The sequence below is a fragment of the Protopterus annectens genome, chromosome 5.part1 (assembly GCF_019279795.1).
Source record: "Protopterus annectens isolate FY-2018-M chromosome 5.part1, PAN1.0, whole genome shotgun sequence".
NCBI classification, from domain to species: domain Eukaryota; kingdom Metazoa; phylum Chordata; order Ceratodontiformes; family Protopteridae; genus Protopterus; species Protopterus annectens.
The window spans coordinates 642,875,301-642,894,424 of NC_056736.1; the positions used below are offsets into that span (position 1 = coordinate 642,875,301).

The 19,124-nt window shown below is 37.5% G+C and overlaps 1 protein-coding gene across 1 annotated transcript in view; it reads right to left on the minus strand.

The window, feature by feature from the left end:
- MTUS2 (microtubule associated scaffold protein 2) overlaps positions 1-19,124 on the minus strand; it is a 3,916,139-nt gene that overhangs the window by 3,314,795 nt on the left and 582,220 nt on the right. Inside the window, exon 2 of the mRNA XM_044073264.1 lies at positions 2,463-2,566. The gene's annotated coding sequence lies outside the window, so the exon portion shown is untranslated. The remainder of the gene's footprint in view (positions 1-2,462; positions 2,567-19,124) is intronic.

A 19,124-nucleotide genomic window follows, 5' to 3' on the forward strand; every position in this document is an offset into this window, starting at 1 on the left:
CTACTCCAAATATGTTGATAAACTCTTGAATAGTATCCCCACACAAATAAAACTCTCTGACAAACTCAATAGCTTTAAACCACTGCTTAAACAACATCTTACCAACCCTGGTCCTGCACATATTCATTACAAGTTTAAGACTTTATGTTCACCAAATGATACTCTCCAAGTACTCTCCTTAACACTCTCAACCTCTCACTGAAATGACAAAACAATTTTTATACATAACTGCTGCCTGTACAATCCACTAAGTTGCATGTGGACTTTCTCTTTAGTAACTTATAACTACTGTCTGTGTATAAATATAAATAGAAATGTAACTACTCTGTGTTTAACTGGAGCTTAATATAATGCAATGTAAGCAAATGGAGCTTTTCTCCTTGGGCCTCCACTGAAAATGGGTATTAACCAGTCAGACTTTCCCGGTAAACAAAGACAAATAAATAAATAAATAAATATGGGCAAAGCTTTTTGTTATGTGATGGTATTCATTCTGTTTTATGAATGGATATAATAACCATAAGTATTGAATTTTATTATTGCCAATTCTTTTTTTTTATTTATTATATTCAAAAGATCTACATTTTCAATTATAAATGTATGACAATATTATGCAACAGAAGATGGGCTGATCTATGTCTGCCTTTACAGATATGATGTGACAGCTATATATATATAAGCAAACTAGAAAATGCTAGAAAGTAGCATTATCAGTAAAAGAAAATAACATATCTTGAAAACAAATAATTCACTTTAAAGAAAATGGGAAATATTACTTTTAGAAGCATTGTACATTTTGCAGGAAGCTTGCAAATTCTCCCATTCAAAAAGTTTAAACAAAAGTTATGTATCTATCATAATGTTAGGTCTGCAACAAGTGTATCCATCTTCAGTAAACAACTGGACTATATTCTACAGGTCTTAGGACCACTTAGCTGATAAAACTGATAAAAACTTTGCCATGCTGCTGAGCACCACCACCATAATGCATCACTTGCCCTTACCCTCCACTTACATCTTCAGTCAGAAGTGATAACACTAACGGAAAAGAGAGTAAAATAGAGAAAGAGGAGACAGCAGACCCAGAAGACTTCAAGCTGGTAGACGGAAGGAGAGAATGTTACCAAAAATGAGCCTCATTCTTATAAATCTACCTTTATGGTTAAGAAGGGGTCCATCTTTGATAATCAACAGTACAGAGACCCAAACAAATCCTCCTGTGTGGCTACCATCATGAGAACATGCACCCTGGTCCAGAAAGGTGGCTGCTGCTGTTGTTATCATTGTGGGTATAGCTCTTATGGAATTGTCCTTTGATGTTGCTGGTAGGAATTTGCTGTATTTTGTACAGTAGACTTGAATGTATCTGGCTAGCTGTCTTCAAAGTGTAATTCCTGCTCCCATTGGTTACCAGTGTTTGAGAAAAAAATGCTATAAACAATTGGTCCTTTCTGCAGCAGGCTTTCATTCTGTCCACATGTAATCTGAACTGTCTTTGAACATCTGTGTGATGCAATGAAGATCTGCTCCACTGGAGCAGACTGGAAATAAAATTGTCAGGCTGACAGTTTGAATCAAGTTTGTCTCCATGGTTTGTTTGGGACTTTTTCCAAAGGCAACACTTTCTTTGCAGAAAAATTATGTTAGAGATTCGGTAGAAAGTGCCTGTAAATTAGAATTTCTCTTTGCAGAAAGACACCAGTTCTCATGGGAAAAATGTAATATGGAAATTCTGACTGGATGTGGCATAGGCTGGCTGTGCTGTGATTACTGTACTCAGACCATCTGCTCTAGCACTCTTGTAAGTAGTCTGGCCATAAATATGGAGACTGCCATAAGCCCTAAGGTTCTAAGGTTCTAAGACTGATCTCTGCTAGTACACACCCCAATGGCATGAAATTCTGAATCTTTGGTTTGGGGTACTGGAGTCTGGTCTGATAGCAGAGATGCTCAGCAAAGGGTGGAGTCAAGTGTGCACACAATGAAGGTTGGCAGAGGCTGGATTTTGTCCAGTTTACCGTGAGTATGAAGCATAGACTCCATCTTGTTTAACAATGTGACCACAGTCAGGATGGTAAAAAAAAAAACAAAAAAAACAGTACATATCCTTGTTATGCCTATATCTGAGTTATTCTTACACAAAATATAAGTAGTAAAAAATACCATGGCAGTGTAAACTTTGGCTTCTTAGGATCTTCACAGATGAACAACCTAGTAATCTAAGAACCTGTGACCCTCATGGCTGAACCCCATGCAACTCTGTTTAATGCAGTCAACCAAAGGACACTGTACTGCAGAGAAGGTGAAATGCCCTACATGAGGCACCCATCCTTGGCTTAACTTTTGGCCTGTTTCGAAATTAATTTCAAAGCATAAAATAGTTTATATTCACCTATCAGGAAAGAAAATACAGTCATGCAAACTAAACAAGATAAAACAGATTTTTTGATGTGGTTACTCACCATAAAAGGTTAGCAGCAACAGTATTTTTCTCATGTAGGTCCTACAGGAATCTATTCATCCTCTCGCTGCTGTGTTACTTCCTGTGGTAGAGTCTATTCCATATCTAAAGGGATATGAACATGAACATAACAGGATGAAATATGATACCTGATTAAATGGTTAAGTTCATATTATACAATCCAAATGCAAAAGGTTAACATAACACCCTGGTGCTATTAAAGTAATAAGAACCATGATTCACCTGACAGAGAAGTACATGTGTGGTAACAGACCAGTTAGGAGGTACAATCAGACACTATCAAGGCTTGTATTACTCAACCAAAACAATTCTTGCTCTTATGCAGGACTCTCATGTAAGGACTTTATTTCTTATATTTTGGAAAGCACAAAACAACTGTGTTTATGAGTTTGTACTGTAGGAAACTCTTTAAATAAACCTGCTGTTATTTAAGACTGCTGAGTACAGAACAGTATTTCATAAAACTGCTGAACTGTACTTCAAGCATCCATTTCAGAGTATGACTAATATGAATGAGAAACTAAAAAAGATGAAGTACAAATCAAATATAAAGTAATAATAATTGCATGATGTATTTTTAACTCTTTATGTTTTTAATGGCCAGAGTTTGTGATGGTGTTGTTAGATGTTTCAGTAGCTATCTATCAAGAATGTCACACAAGGCTCAGATAATCATAAGTACAGCTGCCCTGATAAAAAAAGTTACTACTGGGATAAACAGGGGACAACAACTCTACAACTCTCCAGCTGCTGTTATTTACCATATCTTTAGTATCTTATATATTCTTATTATATGTCAACAGATGGATACTGTAAACAGGAAAAACATAACCATACAAATAACTATGAAATCTCTGGAACACCATGCCCCAATTATATGTATGCATAACAAACACGGATGATACTAGTTTTATTAAGAACATGTTACAATAATTAAATAGCTCTCTTTCAACTCAATAATTTTTGTATGACAGCCAGCTTCCACAGCAACTTTTGTATTAATTTTTATAAGACATAAACTGTGTGTACCTAGTATGAATGTCCTAAGTACTGTATTTCTGGTAAAAAAATGCACTTTGCTTACAAGACAATCCTAAATCCTCTAATCTCCTCAGCACTTTCTGCAAATTTTGTGAATGATCCCCTGCTGTGGCTTCTTTAGCTAGCATATCATCCAGACAGCATGACATATGGGGCATGCACACCTTGTAACAAATTTTTTTGATTTCTCTGAAATAAGCAGAAGCAAGTGCAGATAGTAATCCAAAAGGTAAAAAAACAACATAAACATTCTTTCATGAGCATTTATAGTCAATTATTTCTTGGATCAGCCACTGAAAATCATATGCTAAGTGCGGCTCAAACCCAATTCTGAAAAGTTCTCCTGCCAAAAATGAAAAAGGTCTTCCATCTATTCTGCTGTGTACAATTCCATAGAAGATACGCGATTAGCAATTGATTTATAATCTCTGTATAACAGCATAATAGTACTTTATTTATTTTTAGCACCATAATAGTTCTATTAGTTTTCAACATGTAACAAAAGTGTAGCAACTAAATTTTTTCTTTCATGAATTCAAATTTTTCACACATACTGCATGACCAACTGACGTGGGTCTAAAATCTATTATGGCATCTGATGTATATAAACTTCTTTTGGCATCAGGGGTACATAAGTAGTAATCATGTTTCCTTTTAACATACACAGTGTCTCTTTAAATACATATTCATGTTTACTTAGTAAACATATTCATGTTTACTAAATAATTGTTCCCTTAAAGTCCACAGCCTGATCCAGCATTACGTTTCCTTGCTGGTTGGGGGGGCTGGCTTTGTTATAAAAAAAATCTTTTGTAAATTAAAAAGCCCAGTATTAGGACCTCACGAGAGAAACACAGCAAGCATTATGACCTTTTGGGAAGAAAATACAGCAGAACTTCAGTAAACTCCATAAACCTCAGCATTAGGGCAACAACAATGTCCTAAACTGTGGGATATTTAAGCAGAAGATGGCAACAACATCCTAAATCATTGGAGATTTAAGTGGAAGATGGCAATGTCCACAGGGGATACACACAGCAACAGCAAATGTGGAGTCATCATGAGAGAGATACACAGCGACAGCACAGATCTGTAATGGGAGACATGCAAGCAACAGCAAAAGGAGCACAAATCCAGTGAGTGCACATATGTGCATGTCTGTGTGTGTAATGCGCCACATAACGGCACTGTCTAGTTAAGTGACTTTGCTCAGAGTCAAATTCTGAACCTTAATAATTAAGAGCAAGCAAGTGCCTCAAAACTCCACACCAACTGCCAGGTCTCCCTTAATTTTATTTCATTTTGTTAGTTTTTATAAATCACTAAGGATTACAGTCTGTCACTGTCAGCCTTAGGTACAACAGGCAGCACACTTGCTTTGGGTGCAAATTGCTGCAGGTTCTCTTCCCACACTAGGTAGAATGATTACTGACACTACTGTGCAGCAAAACAGAAGGAGGGGGAGATGCCAAGTAACTATGAACCTGTTGTCAGGTTGCCAGCCATTCTCTACTGCATATCATCAGCACACCATTTTTATAATATAACATAGGCAATATATTCTTCAAGGGCAGCAGGCAATGAATTTGTAGATGAAACACTGAAATGCAAAGTTGTTTGCCAGCAGCAACCTCTTCATTAGTTACAGTTCCCTTTAATGTGGAATTATTAAGATGACTTTTACTTCTGCAGACACTGTATATATGAAGACCAAAATGTTTCCTGATGGGGTTTATGCAGTGCAAGCTGTAGAGCAAAGGTAGGTTTAGAAACTTTGGCAAAACACTTTAAGTGGACCTGTATATATGTTATAAAGGAGAGCCACTCCTGCATGTTTGAGAGTGGATATGAAAGGTTGAACTGAACGGGTGCTCCAAAATGAAGCTGCAAGCTGCAGTCAAACACTGTAGTAAAATGGCTACGAATGAAAAAAGGTGTGGAAATTGTTGAAAAATGTCAAGCAAACATTTGCCAAGAAGAAGGGCACAGTGAAGAGCATTAAGGCTAGAACTAAACTGAAAGATAATACTGTTCCTATATGTTAAGCCAGGGTGGGGACCTATCCACTTAGGCCTAAGGTGGGGCTGGAAATGCAAAGGCTGGCAAGTGATGTCCTACTTTTTATGATGTAATATAGTCAGTGCGCCTTACCCATAATTAAATGGTGTGAATCTAAACAAGTATGTGTATCCAGAAACTTCAAAGTTACTTGTAATCGAGTGATACACAAAATACAACGTCATGCCAAGAACAAAAGACATAATTGCAACCTCACCTCGGGAAGAAGGGTTCACAAAAACTAGTTTGGCAGTCATGTGTTGATGCAAATGTGAGAAGCTTCAATATGTATGCATAAAGGGCTACTTTGCAACAACTATCTTATTTATGAACTCACATCTGCACTAGCCACCTGGCAGTAGGCAATGTGCCAAATGCTTCAAGGATTCCAAATACAGATTATCACATTGATAACACTCACATTTTGGGATCAGAATAATGAAGATCACTTGAACAGCCTGTTCAAAGCAGTCCTGGACAGGATAAAGGAGTATAATTTTTGAAGAAAGACAAATATAAAGTTTTCAAAAGTCAAATTTCATAATGTGGGCATGTGACCATCACAGAAAAGCTTTACAAAGTGCAATAAAAAATAAAGGCAGTGCTAAAGGCACTAAAGTCTGAGAATGCACCACAGCTGAGGTCTTATTTTAGGCTGAAATATTAATATAAACCACTATAAGCCCTATCCATACTTTTACAACCTTGAATTTGCTTTCACATAATCAAATAAGTATGCAGACAGACAAAGGCCTGCAAATGGGTTTAATCTATATTTTTGTTAACCACGATTGAACTGTCACACTGGACTATTTTGAGGTTCAGTTTAGAGAGACAGCAATAAACAACAGATAACAAACAATATTTAGAGCAAGCACACAAAGAAAGAAACAATGTTCACAGCTTTACTTAATGGCTTGCAAATGGTAGTGAAAATTACTTCTGTAGACAATCTTCAGTTAACAAAAGCACTGTTATTAACAACACATACATTATTTTATGGAGGCCACAGAGTAGAGAAAAAAGTGCAATTTAGAAAAGTATAAGATAGTTACAGAGGCTTCTACGATGGACGAGAGGATAAAGAGAAGGAGAAGACTAACATAATATAGGATCGGGGTACAGTGTTAAAGGGGTATTATGGAACCACGCATGTCAGTTACTGGTAGTATAAAACAAACTGGGGTAGATATATGGGTTAATTGGATGACGTGTAAGTTTCACTAGGTTTATGTAACATTTACATTGTGCATTTTAAGTAGGGCATTTTTAGTTCTTGACAGGACTTCTTGGTAATGAAATAAATGTTTACATGATATGAAAAGCTCTTCCACTTTGGTTCATTTTATGTACTTGAACCTTTCTAGTTTTTGTAAGTGCTATGTACTTTTACATGTTTTTTAGACTGCAGAAGATGCTCAGTGCAAAAGGCAAGATATTGTTTGTATGTACTTACCCACCTCTAAAAAGACAACCCCAGTACAAAGGACTACGTTTGCAACACACAGACTTTCTGACCTGTGACAAACAGCCTAAGCTGCCCAAGAAACAAGTCTAACATCAAGACTGAGTTTGTCAGAAGCGAACATCGGAAGTCGAGTACATAGCCAACAGTTTCATCATATGAATGACTGACTACTGATAAACTTTGCCATAAGCCAGCATATGCCAACAAAAGACCACTGAATTCAAATGACTAATGGAAGACGTTATGTCCAGAACAAGGACCCTACTGTACACCACTGATACTGGACATGGAACATAGACACAGCACATAATATTAAAAGCCAACCAGGTAGAAAGACTGATACGTATTGCCAGACTGTCAAATTTCAAAGACAATCATGACCATTAACTTCTTGTCATACCAGAATGGTCAGATTCTTCCACTGGCCAGAGACAGACCTGTACCAAACCACCACCAAAGGGATGCCAGAACCTGTACCCAATCATAGACAAATGGATGTTGAAAAGCATTCCTGAGTGTTGGATGACAGTGCTGCTGAAGTGCTACACCACACAGATCTGGTTCACTTAAGAAACTTTATAGGCCGAAGTCCCAAGCTATGAACAGCTTGACAATGCTATCCTGTGTGCTACAGGAATACCCCAGCAGAGCCAATTTCCTGGAGGAAGAGGGGCTATTAATCAAACACATTAATAAGAAATAAGATGCCATCCACAGATATCTTAATGTGTGCTTCATCATCAGTCCTTCTTCAAAACATAATCATTTTTATCCTAAAGGGAAAACAGAAAGTAAATACAAGGAAATGTAGGGTATACATGTTGGCAGAATAGCCAGTATATGGCCATTCGTTTCATCAGGCTACACTTCTCTGCTATATACAAGCTACAGTAGGGCTATCTTACCCAGCAGCTCTGACTCTGTATCTTTATGTAAAAGTACCGATGATTGTTTTTTTGGTAGGGCAAGCAAACAGCAATAATATTTTTACTGTAGGGAGGAATCACACAAATGACAGTAGTTTACCTCACATGCATGTTTACCTCAGATGTTTTTCGAGTTTCTGTTTCACTGAGGTGTTGAAAAATTGTGGAGGGGGAAGGCTGAAGTTTACAAAATTAAAGGGGAGGCATTATAAACAATTGGTTTTAAGAAGAGATGAGCGACTGTGCTACATTAAGTAATTTTTCCAATGGGAGGGCTCAATGCCCTTACTTGAAAGGATTACTACATGGTCCTCTGCATGCAAGAGCAATTGGGGGTTTGGGCACCCTGATCTAAAGAAGGTAAATTTGGGGTCAAATGTAGAGCTATTGCTAAGGGTTTGATTGCAAGCAGGAACAGCACTGGGGATAAGCATCATTGCCTGTTTCTTTTAAGTATGACAATGTTATATTACATTCCTTGCAGAAGAATTGGTAAACAGTAACTGGATCCATTTGAATAGACTGAAGTAAAAGACAAATCTTATCAGGTTGTGAAAAAGGTTAGGCCATTTTGCTGTATCAGAGGCCCTTCTAAAACCCTACAAGAACTTAGACGGTGCCTCAACAAGGAACTAATAAAGTGTGGAAATGGTTCACACTCTTTCTCTTTTTCATAAAATCAACTTGTTCTTGGTGTATAAGAGATTGCTTGTATGATGCTACTTTAGCAAGGATCTTTACATCAGTGCTAATGAGTGAAAAGGCCTGATGTCTGACATACACATGCATGCACAAGACAGCCCACTGGTGGCCTAAGATCAAACAGCATTGTGGGTGATAAACAGAGGCATAAGCAGTCACGGTATGCTCACCTTCTAAGGGTTGGGGGTTGGAGAACATCTCACTCTTTCTCTAACTCCTAATCAAGGCTGTGAGTTAAGCTTTTCTAATACTTGTTCCTAGAAAGCATCACATTTTTAGGAAGCTTATTGGGGTGGTGTGGGTGGGATCCTACATACCAATATATTGTGTCATTCCCCTGTGCACAGCACGATTCTACCACAAAGTACAGGACAGTAAGCATAAAACACAACACACACACACACACACACACACACACACACACACACACACACACACACACGTACATCTACATTTCCCCCGAAAGACAAATTTACACTCAGATAAAAGGCTGAGAACATGAGGAGAAGGTCAAAGCGAATCAAGAACCAGTTGTGTCTGTGTGTGTACGTACATCTGTTTAACTGCTGAAGTGGTTCAAAATTGTCTTCCCTGTGAGCCAATCATCAGCAAACTTGTATCAATTTCCAAAAGAAGAAACCAACCTGAAGTTAAAGGACTTTCAAGTGCAGCACACAAAGCCACAACAAAAGAAAACTGAAAGTCCACCACTCAATGCTTTAATAAAACAACAACGAAGAAGCTTTCAAGTACAACTTTTCATCAGCATATAAAATCACACACATCTATGAGCTTTAAAAACAGTTTGCAACCTATCAAATTTCACAGTCAATTATCATATATTTAAAGTGCCCTTATATTGTTTGTTTGCGTCTTTTGGCTTTTCCCAGTTAGGGGTCGCCACAGCGGAACTCCGGTCCGCTAATGATTGGCAGTAGATTTTTACGTGCTGGCTTGCCGGGCCTAACGCACAACCTTCAACGAAGGAACGCCCATTCATGCATGTCGACACACAGAAGACGCTCTAACTGAGAATCGAATGGGCAACGTCTGTGAGGCGACAACGCCACCGCAGCACCACAAAAACAAAAAAAAGACCATACATACAAACACATATATATAAAAAACAAAAAACATATACATAAAATTGCATAAAACGTGCCTACCAAGATCAACTACTAAATACTTTCATGTTTATCCTTTAATATAGGTTTAATACTTATACTACTATTAAGACCTGGGGGGTGATCAGCTCGAAAGTAGTTGATCCACTTATATTCAGACATCTCTGCCTTATTAACAATATCACCCCCATTTTTATTTCTATATATTGTTGTGTCTTTCGGCTTTTCCCGGTTAGGGGTTGCCACAGCGGAACTCCGGTCCGTTAATGATTGGCAGTAGATTTTTACGTGCCGAGTTGCCAGCTCTGACGCACAACCTTCAACGAAGGTAGGCCCATTCACATATGTCTCCACACAGAAGACGCTTTAGCTGAGAATCGAACAGGACGTCTTACTGTGAGGTGACAACGCTACTTATTTCTATAAATCACCTGTAAAATTATAAATTTAAATTTATGTAAAGGTCCTACACTATATACATGCTTCACTAAGGCACTGGTTAATATTTTTCTTCGTATATCTGACATATATGCACTTATTCTATCTTTTAACTTTTTGTTTGTTTTTCCAGTGTACAAACTTGTACATTTTACACAATGTGCAAAATAAATCACATTTTCTGTAATGCAAGTACCTCTTGCTTTAAACAGAAAATTCTCCCCATTAATTGGGTGTTTAAAAGAAAGCCAGGAGAAAAGAAATACAGATCATCTGTAAAAAAAAAATCAGCTACAAAAAGTGAGGAAGAAACACTGAGAGGAGAAAGTTCTGCAGCTGTTCGGCAAAAAGCAATGCAACTTCCACTACAACTACATAAAAGTTTAACCTGACAACCAGTGTATGCATGTAACACAAAAGCTGGAACTAGAAGTTTAACAAAACAGGCAAAATATATATATACAAAGGGTGGGAATAATAACTTTTTAATATAATGATGCTTTCTGTAATGTCTTATACGTTAATGGTCTCACAGATAATTACAAGAAAGAAGGAATAGTGAACTGTATTAAAATATGTAGAGTGCAAAAGCTATGCCAGAGCAGACACACTTGGAAAAAACTGAACATGTAAATTTGATAAAGAAAGGTTTTCCAGGATGGATAATCAGTGGAATATCTGGGACAAAGGAAAAGAGGAGCACTTATATTAATTGCAAGTGGGAACTCCAATAGTGATACAAGAGGATAAAAAAGATAATAATGGCAGATTTGTAGTGCTAAGGGGCTTCTGGCAAGGGAGGAGGATTACACTGGCATGTATTTATTTTCCACTTAAAACTGCTATAATGGAGCTTAAGAAAATTCTGGGAGAAATAATTAGTTTTCAGCAAAGAATATTGCTTATAGGTGAGGACTGGAATTTGATTTGCAGCTGTGAAGATGTGTTGGGGGGCCCAGAAGGGAAACTATAATAAAGGAGGGTAGATTTTGTTGAAGAAATTTATGAAAATATTTGGTATGGAAGATGTGAATTCAGTAACAGGAGATCGGAGTGAACTTACATATTATTCCCCAAGATATAAAAACTGGGCAAGGCTAGACAGAATTTACATTTCACAGGAACATGTGCACTTAATTGAAGGTCTTGATATACACCCAATAACTATTTCAGATAATGTGCCAACAATAAAATAAAAACACAGGGTAATGAAATAAAAATGAGACACTGGCACTTTCCCACCTACATGTTGAAAAGAGAGGAATTTAATGAATAGGTAGTGGAGATTATTCAGGAGCTAATCAACAGGATATAAATTACTTCTGAAAATGTAGCTAGGGAGTGGGATAAAATTAAGGTGTGGTTTAAAAATAGGGTGGAAATAAAAGAAAGGGAGTTTCATCACCCAAAGACTCCCAATGCTGTGGAACAAAATCCCGGTATATGTGAGGCAGAGCACCTCGCTGGCCTTGTTCAAGAGAAATCTTGACCAATGGATGGGAGATCGCAAATATACCCCAGGGATTACCTCAGTATCACTGCTCGACAGAGGCACAGCAAAATAATGGGTATAGTTCCCCATACTTAAGGGGTGGCGTAAGCCACAAAACGATGGGCTAGGCTTGTAAATGCCCTCGGGCAGATAGCCTAGTATGAACCTATGAACCTATGAACCTATGAAGAATTGTTTAGAGGGACTGACAAATGTTAAAGAATTGCAGAATGGGGAATCTCACAAAGAAGAAGAGGATCAACTGCCGAATGCTAAGCTAAAAATAAGGGATTACTTGAATAATACAGACAAGTTTACAAAGATTGCTGTTAAGCAACTGTTTTTTGTTAATAACACTAACATTAGAGCACAAAAACTTTTAGCACAACGACTCAGGCAAAAGAAAGTAGAAAGGGCTGTTGCCAACCTTGGGGAGCCTATAACAAGGAAGGTAAAAAGAGATCCTGTAGGGGTATTAGAAATATTTCGGAAATTCTATGAAACTCTGTATTTGTTTGTTTGTTTGTGTCTTTCGGCTTTTCCCGGTTAGGGGTCGCCACAGCGGAACTCCGGTCCGCTAATGATTGGTAGTGGATTTTTACGTACCGGGTTACCAGCCCTGACGTACAACCTTCAACGAAGGCATGCCCCATTCACGTATGCCTCCACACAGAAGACGCTCTAGCTGAGAAATCGAACGAGACAATGTCTTGCTATGAGGCGACAACGCTACCGCAGCACCACCATGGAAATGTTTATGTAAGAACTAAATATGCCAAGGTTAGAGGTAGATGAGGTTCAATTACTAACAGTTAGGCAAGAGAAGATGAGATAAAAATTGTGATGTACAGAGAAGTCTCCAGGAATAGATGGTATTCCTGTGGAAGTTTGAAAACTAGGAGGGAAAAAAACTGATAAAGATCTGGAAGGGTTTGTTTAACAGTATTTTAAGAGGAGGAGAAGTACCAGTATTCTGGAAGAAAGCAGAATAATTAAAGAGGGTAAGAATCCATCAGATCCAGCTTCATACAGGCCAATTTCAATACAAAACCATGATTATAAAGTATTTATGTCTATAATGCTTAAAGAATGAATAAAGGAATGCAAAAATTGATAGATATAGATCAATGTGTTTTTTGTGGAGGGAGGCAAACATTTGACAGCATTAACAGAACACTGATGATCCTAAGGGAAGCAGAATGTAAGAAAATGCCATTGTTGTTGGTAGGTCTTGATGCAGAGAAAGCATTTGACAGAATAAGCTGGGACTTTATGAGCACGACAATGGAAGCATTTGCATTTCCTTAAAAAATTATGAGGTTGATTAGGAGGGATCGGAGGTGAAAATTTAAGTGGGTCTGGTCCTCTGATAATTTCTGCTTGAGCAGAGGAGCCAGGCATGGATGTCCTCTTTACCTGTTATTATCTGCATTATATTTAGAACCATCAGCAAAGGAAATAAGGGACTCAGAAGTTCAAGGATATGACTGGTATGGTAGTCAAGAAAAACTGGCTCTATATGCAGATGATATAATTTTATAACTGACAAAACCAGAAAGAGACATTACATTGTTGTGGACGATTTTGAGACAGTTTCAGATCCTTTTGGGAAACAAAATGAATGAAGCTAAAACAAAGGCAGTAGCGGTAAATTATGTACCCACATATGAACTGGTTCAGCAATATCCATATTTATGGGGACATGATAAAATTAAGATTAAGAAGTATGGATTAAAAATGATTCTGGTGTGGCAGCTATGGATATGTGGGAAGAGACTAAACAAAAGATAATACAAAAACTGTGAAAAAAGTTTTTTTATATGGATATAGATAGCAAGTTAGAAGCAGTTAAAATGTTTCTAGTCCCATTAGTCTTATACAGAGGTCAGGCACATTTTTATCAACCAGAGAAGTTGCGGATAGCAATTAATAAAGAGCTGAAGGACTTTATCTGGGAGGGGAAGATAGCAACAGTCAACTGGGATAAACTGATTCTTCCAGTAGAACACTGTGGATTGGAATTACCCGATATGAAGGGATATTTCAGAGCTACACAGTTAAGGCTCCTATACATAGCACAAACAGAAAACTAAAATTCAAAGTGGAAAGGGATGGTGATGAAACAGGGAAGCTCAAGAAACAAAGTGAGGCTGGGATTTTGGATGCAGGCCTTTAGCAAGAATAACAATAATCATACAGAATATTACATTTATAAAATAGTATCCTAAGAACTAATCCAACACGGGAATGGAGAAAGGAGATTCTGCCAATAGGGATGACTGCAATTAGGGATACAGACAATATGCAAGAGTGGGCTGCAATTTCTTGGAGAGAACTGGGTGGCAAAGGAACCAAGGTGTTGGGAACCAGTAACTAAAGAGGGAAAGATGATAGAATGGAAAGGCTCCAAGAATTTATTTGGAATGCAGGTTAGAGATTGCCTTCCCTATCAAGGATTGATATCAGAGTATAGGCAAAGAGAAAGAAATGGGGGGGGGGGGCTCTAAACGAAAGACCAGCACTGTTTGAGTTTTTAGTAGAATCTAGAACAGAAGCTGTCATTAAAAAAGGAATAATTAGTAGAGCATATAAAATATTGCATGATAACTATAAGAATCAATTGGAGGAGGTTTGAAAGGATTGGGAAGAGAGATTGGATAAGCAATTCACAAAGAAAGAATGAGAGGATATATGTATGCCTCCCAAACATGCAACAAAATCTAGAAGATTTAGGATTTTTGCTTGGAAATGTTTACATAGATATTTTTATACCCCAAGTAGATGCCAAATAATTTTTCCTCGGGTACACAGCAAATGTTGGAAGTGTAACGGGGAATAAAGAGGTAACTGGAACAATTTTTCTGGGACAGCTGTGAGTTGGCGAACTTTAAGGATTCCCTGCAGGATGCACTGTCAGAGATGCTGGGTGGGCAGACTGGTGTGACAAGGGAGATGATTTTTATGAGCTATGATACAGAATCAGAATTGCCTAGACACAGTAAAGCCTTGTTGTATCTAATTATGGTGGCTGCCAAAAAAAGCAATTTCTAGAAAATGGAAATCAAAATCTAAAAAACTATACTAGAAGTAGGGGATATACTAAGAGAGGTAAAACAACCGGAACTGAGATATTTAGAAAAGGGTAGGAGCAAACTACTTGGGAAAATGTGAACTGTGTGAACAATACATTCAAGGGAGGAATGAAGTTTAAAAGAAGGCAGGACTTAAATGAGCTACATAATGTTTGACTGAAAATGGCTGGGGAGATTATAAGTGATGTGTAATGTTTGCAACTGGGAGTGTATCACCATGGTTTGTGATGTAATATGCTTGCAACTAGGATTGTGTCGGTGTGGTTTGTTTTCATTTATATAAATGTATGATTTCCTATGTCGTAAATGTTAGTTTAATAAAGGTGTTTCTTGTTTAAAAAAAGGCAGGAATTTAATAATTTATGCAATATTGCTTAGGTTATATGACATACAGCAGTAAGAATAGTGTTTGTAAATGTGAACTTGTTAATACAGTTTGATTACTTTTATGTTGTTGTTGTCTTTTGGCTTTTCCCAGTTAGGGGTCGCCACAGCGGAACTCCGGTCCGCTAATGAATGGCAGTAGATTTTTACGTGCCGAATTGCCAACCCTGATGCACAACCTTCAACGAAGGTACGCCCATTCAGCATGCCTCCACACAGAAGATGCTCTAGCTGAGAATCGAACAGGATTTGATTACTTTTATATAAATGTAAATTTGCCTATGTCACAAGTGATAATTCAATAAAGGTGTTTTAAAAAAATTAAATTCTACCTATATTGTCAAAGTTCACAAGGAAATGTATACTTTCTTTTAAGACCAAACTGGTCATTCCACTTCTGATTCAATTTACATTTTCCATGTAAGTGTGTAATTGTGGAATTAGTATACGTAAGCAAAAAATGTGTGAAGGGGCAAAGTACCACACACTAGGGGTGCAGCAGGACTTCACTCTGCAAAAATATTATTATGTTTTTGTTGTACAATTTGGTTGTTCAGCTACTGGTGTTTTTGAAACTTTGTGACTGACCACTTACCCTTTCATATGGCTGAGTAGGTCATTCACAGGGGAACTACTGCACATGCATAGTTTTGAAAATTCTAAAGTTTAAATTTTTGACAGAACTTCAGATCATGAACCATCCAGAAATCAATCAACAGGGAAGTTTTAGACAGCTCTTATAAATGTTGTATGTAGTTCTAACATCCTGCTTGACAAATCTGGTATGGACACCTAAGTAGTACCGGATTCTTTAGGTCCGCTGAGACTCTCATTTAAATACATAAATATGTATGCATACACATATGCATAACTGACCAAATTATGGAGGAAAAATGAAAAAGGTTCATACGTTAGCTACCTATACTTTGAAAGCAGTAGATACAAGTACTTTTACATGTTATAAACATAAACCAATTACAAATAACTGCAAATTCCAAGTATTCAGTGTTGATTTTATAGATTTCTTAAAAACAGATAAACCATGTAGATAAATGACAAAGATAAATGATTATAAATCAATGCAATCTTAACATTAGCAACATCTGAATAACTACTTTTCTGTATCAAGAAATAGACACATAAAAACCTGACCTAATTATAAAATGAAAATGATGAACAAGCAGCTCCACTGACATACAGAGATAAAGCCTTAACTATAACTAAGGTGGCCTAAGTTCAGTTAGTATCCCCAACACGTGCAGATGCATGATGGAACAGGAAAAGGTTCATACGTTAGCTACCTATACTTTGAAAGCAGTAGATACAAGTACTTTTACATGTTATAAACATAAACCAATTACAAATAACTGCAAATTCCAAGTATTCAGTGTTGATTTTATAGATTTCTTAAAAACAGATAAACCATATAGATATATGACAAAGATAAATGATTATAAATCAATGCAATCTTAACAATAGCAACATCTGAATAACTACTTTTCTGTATCAAGAAATAGACACATAAAAACCTGACCTAATTATAAAATGAAAATGATGAACAAGCAGCTCCACTGACATACAGAGATAAAGCCTTAACTATAACTAAGGTGGCCTAAGTTCAGTTAGTATCCCCAACACGTGCAGATGCATGATGGAACAGGAATGACAATGCATTAGCTGCTCGTATCTTCCTGAGTGAGGGTGAAGGTGTGTGCTGGTGGTGGTGGTGTGGCTATGTTATATGCTCAAGTGATAATAAATACTGGGGCCTTGAGAGCCACTGCTTCAACATGGGTTTGGGCGAAAGGGGTACACTATACCACAGGGGGCTACTTTCCTTGCAGACTAGCATGTTAGGGGGAGGTAAGGCTTACAAAGAAAAAAAGGTGGTGCCTCATCTGGTCTCATTCTACTTGGAGGTATCTAGCAGAGAGGACCCTGAGAACATACTCATGGTGAGTTGGAGGCCTCCCTGTGAGCAAGGCTCTCTCAGAAGGGAGGTCCTTACCCTGTAAGGGTCAAACAGGGTGCTGCTGCTACTGCGGTGTGGGAACCTCTGAGGAAGTGAGTATACTGTACCTGGCCACAAAGGAGTTTGTCATCAGCAGTATGCGAGTGGAGTAAAAAATGATAACAATGAGCAAACAGATAACAGAAGCAAAAAAATGTGGGACTTTATGAAGTTACAGCTAAAATACATCTTAAAAGGTAAGGAACAAGCTATTTTGTATACAATAAACAATGATGATTAAGAAAATAACAACTATGCATTAATTTTAGCACTATAGGATAAGTGTTTCTTTATGTTTTGGCTCCCCCACCAGAAGCCACCTAATTTGTCACAGACATAAGCATTTCATCACCACCTCCATAATCTTAAGGACTTAGGAGTTACCATGTCAGAGCACTATACTTTAATGTAAGCTGATGATTTGTATAACAGACATGTATGCTACTTTGAAATAACATCAAACAGACATAGCATGAAGGACTAGGCTAAGCAGATTGCTTCTGAGACACCAGGTGTGTCATTATAGTACAGTAACTCACAACTTGAGTACTTTACTGCTTTTATATATTCTCTAAATTCATGAAGATGTCTAAAATGGTACTGTACAAATTTAATTTGTATTTGTGATTTTCTTAAGTGTCAGAAATGGTTCATTTCAGTTTTTAGTGCTCAGCATCTACTAAGTATTATTTTTATAACATACTTCTGATATTCATTAAGCATCTGATGACAGATTCAACCTCCTGCAGTACAAATGTTTAAGGCAAAGTTAAGAGAGTTGTACTAAAATTATACAAGCTTCCCCACAGTGATTCAGGTTCCATTTGAAAGGGAAATAATAAACAATGAAATAAAATGAATCTGGTTTGTCTCAGCTATAAGCCTAACAGGGTTACAACACCATTCTGTCAAATGATACATATACATACCCCCCCCCCCCCCACACACACACACACACACACACACACACACACACGCACACACGCACACACAAACACACGCACACATTTACTCACACATTATGGGCTTACCTATGGGGAAATGACAGTACCACCGATTCACTTGATGGAATTTTTCTGAGACATGGGGAAAATTGAAGTAATATCAAAAAGTTACAGGGACAAAGGCATAATGTGAATTCCAAAATGTATTTCTTTTTATTTCTTAGAGCAGTTCTAATCCCCCCCCCCCCCCCATCCCTGAAAGTTGCAATTCATCCCAGCGACTAAAAATGGTTTAATTTTATTATTTTTGTGAGTATGTTTGTGTGCTTTGTGGAGGGGGAGGCAGGACATATGGAAGCTGCAGCCAGTTTCTGAAAGCAATGGGGATAATACAGAGAACCAGTCCTGAAAGAGATGCTGGTGCAACAGAGGTTACACAAACACCCCATGAGTCCTTCCACTCCGCTAAATATACTGATCAGCTTTAATTGATACAGTAAAGCTATACCTGGTCTTAATACAGTGATACTGTTGTTGTGAAAAATCGTCACTGCTCCTGTGTCTAATATACCAGTAAAACTGACTTTTCATATTTATTACATAGCAATGGATAATGTAAATGCTAAATGTTAGTTCTGTCTTACTTTACTGGTACTACAGTATACTGTCGTATTAGTTCTGATGTACACATTTTGAGATACACTGTATCACTCTGCATCACCATTATGACCATCTTGCAGCCTGGCTTCCCACGGGACACCCATTAGGCAGCATACACAATCTATCTGTGTGACACACTGTATTACTCCCACATATCCTCTGATTAATCAGATTGAATCTGTTCGTTCCACATCCATATCAGATGATCGTAACTGACAGAATCAGCTGTAGAGAGCATCAGTCATCTGCCAAATGGCACACATTGTAAAACATAGGGTGATAAATTACATGAATCTGCTAAA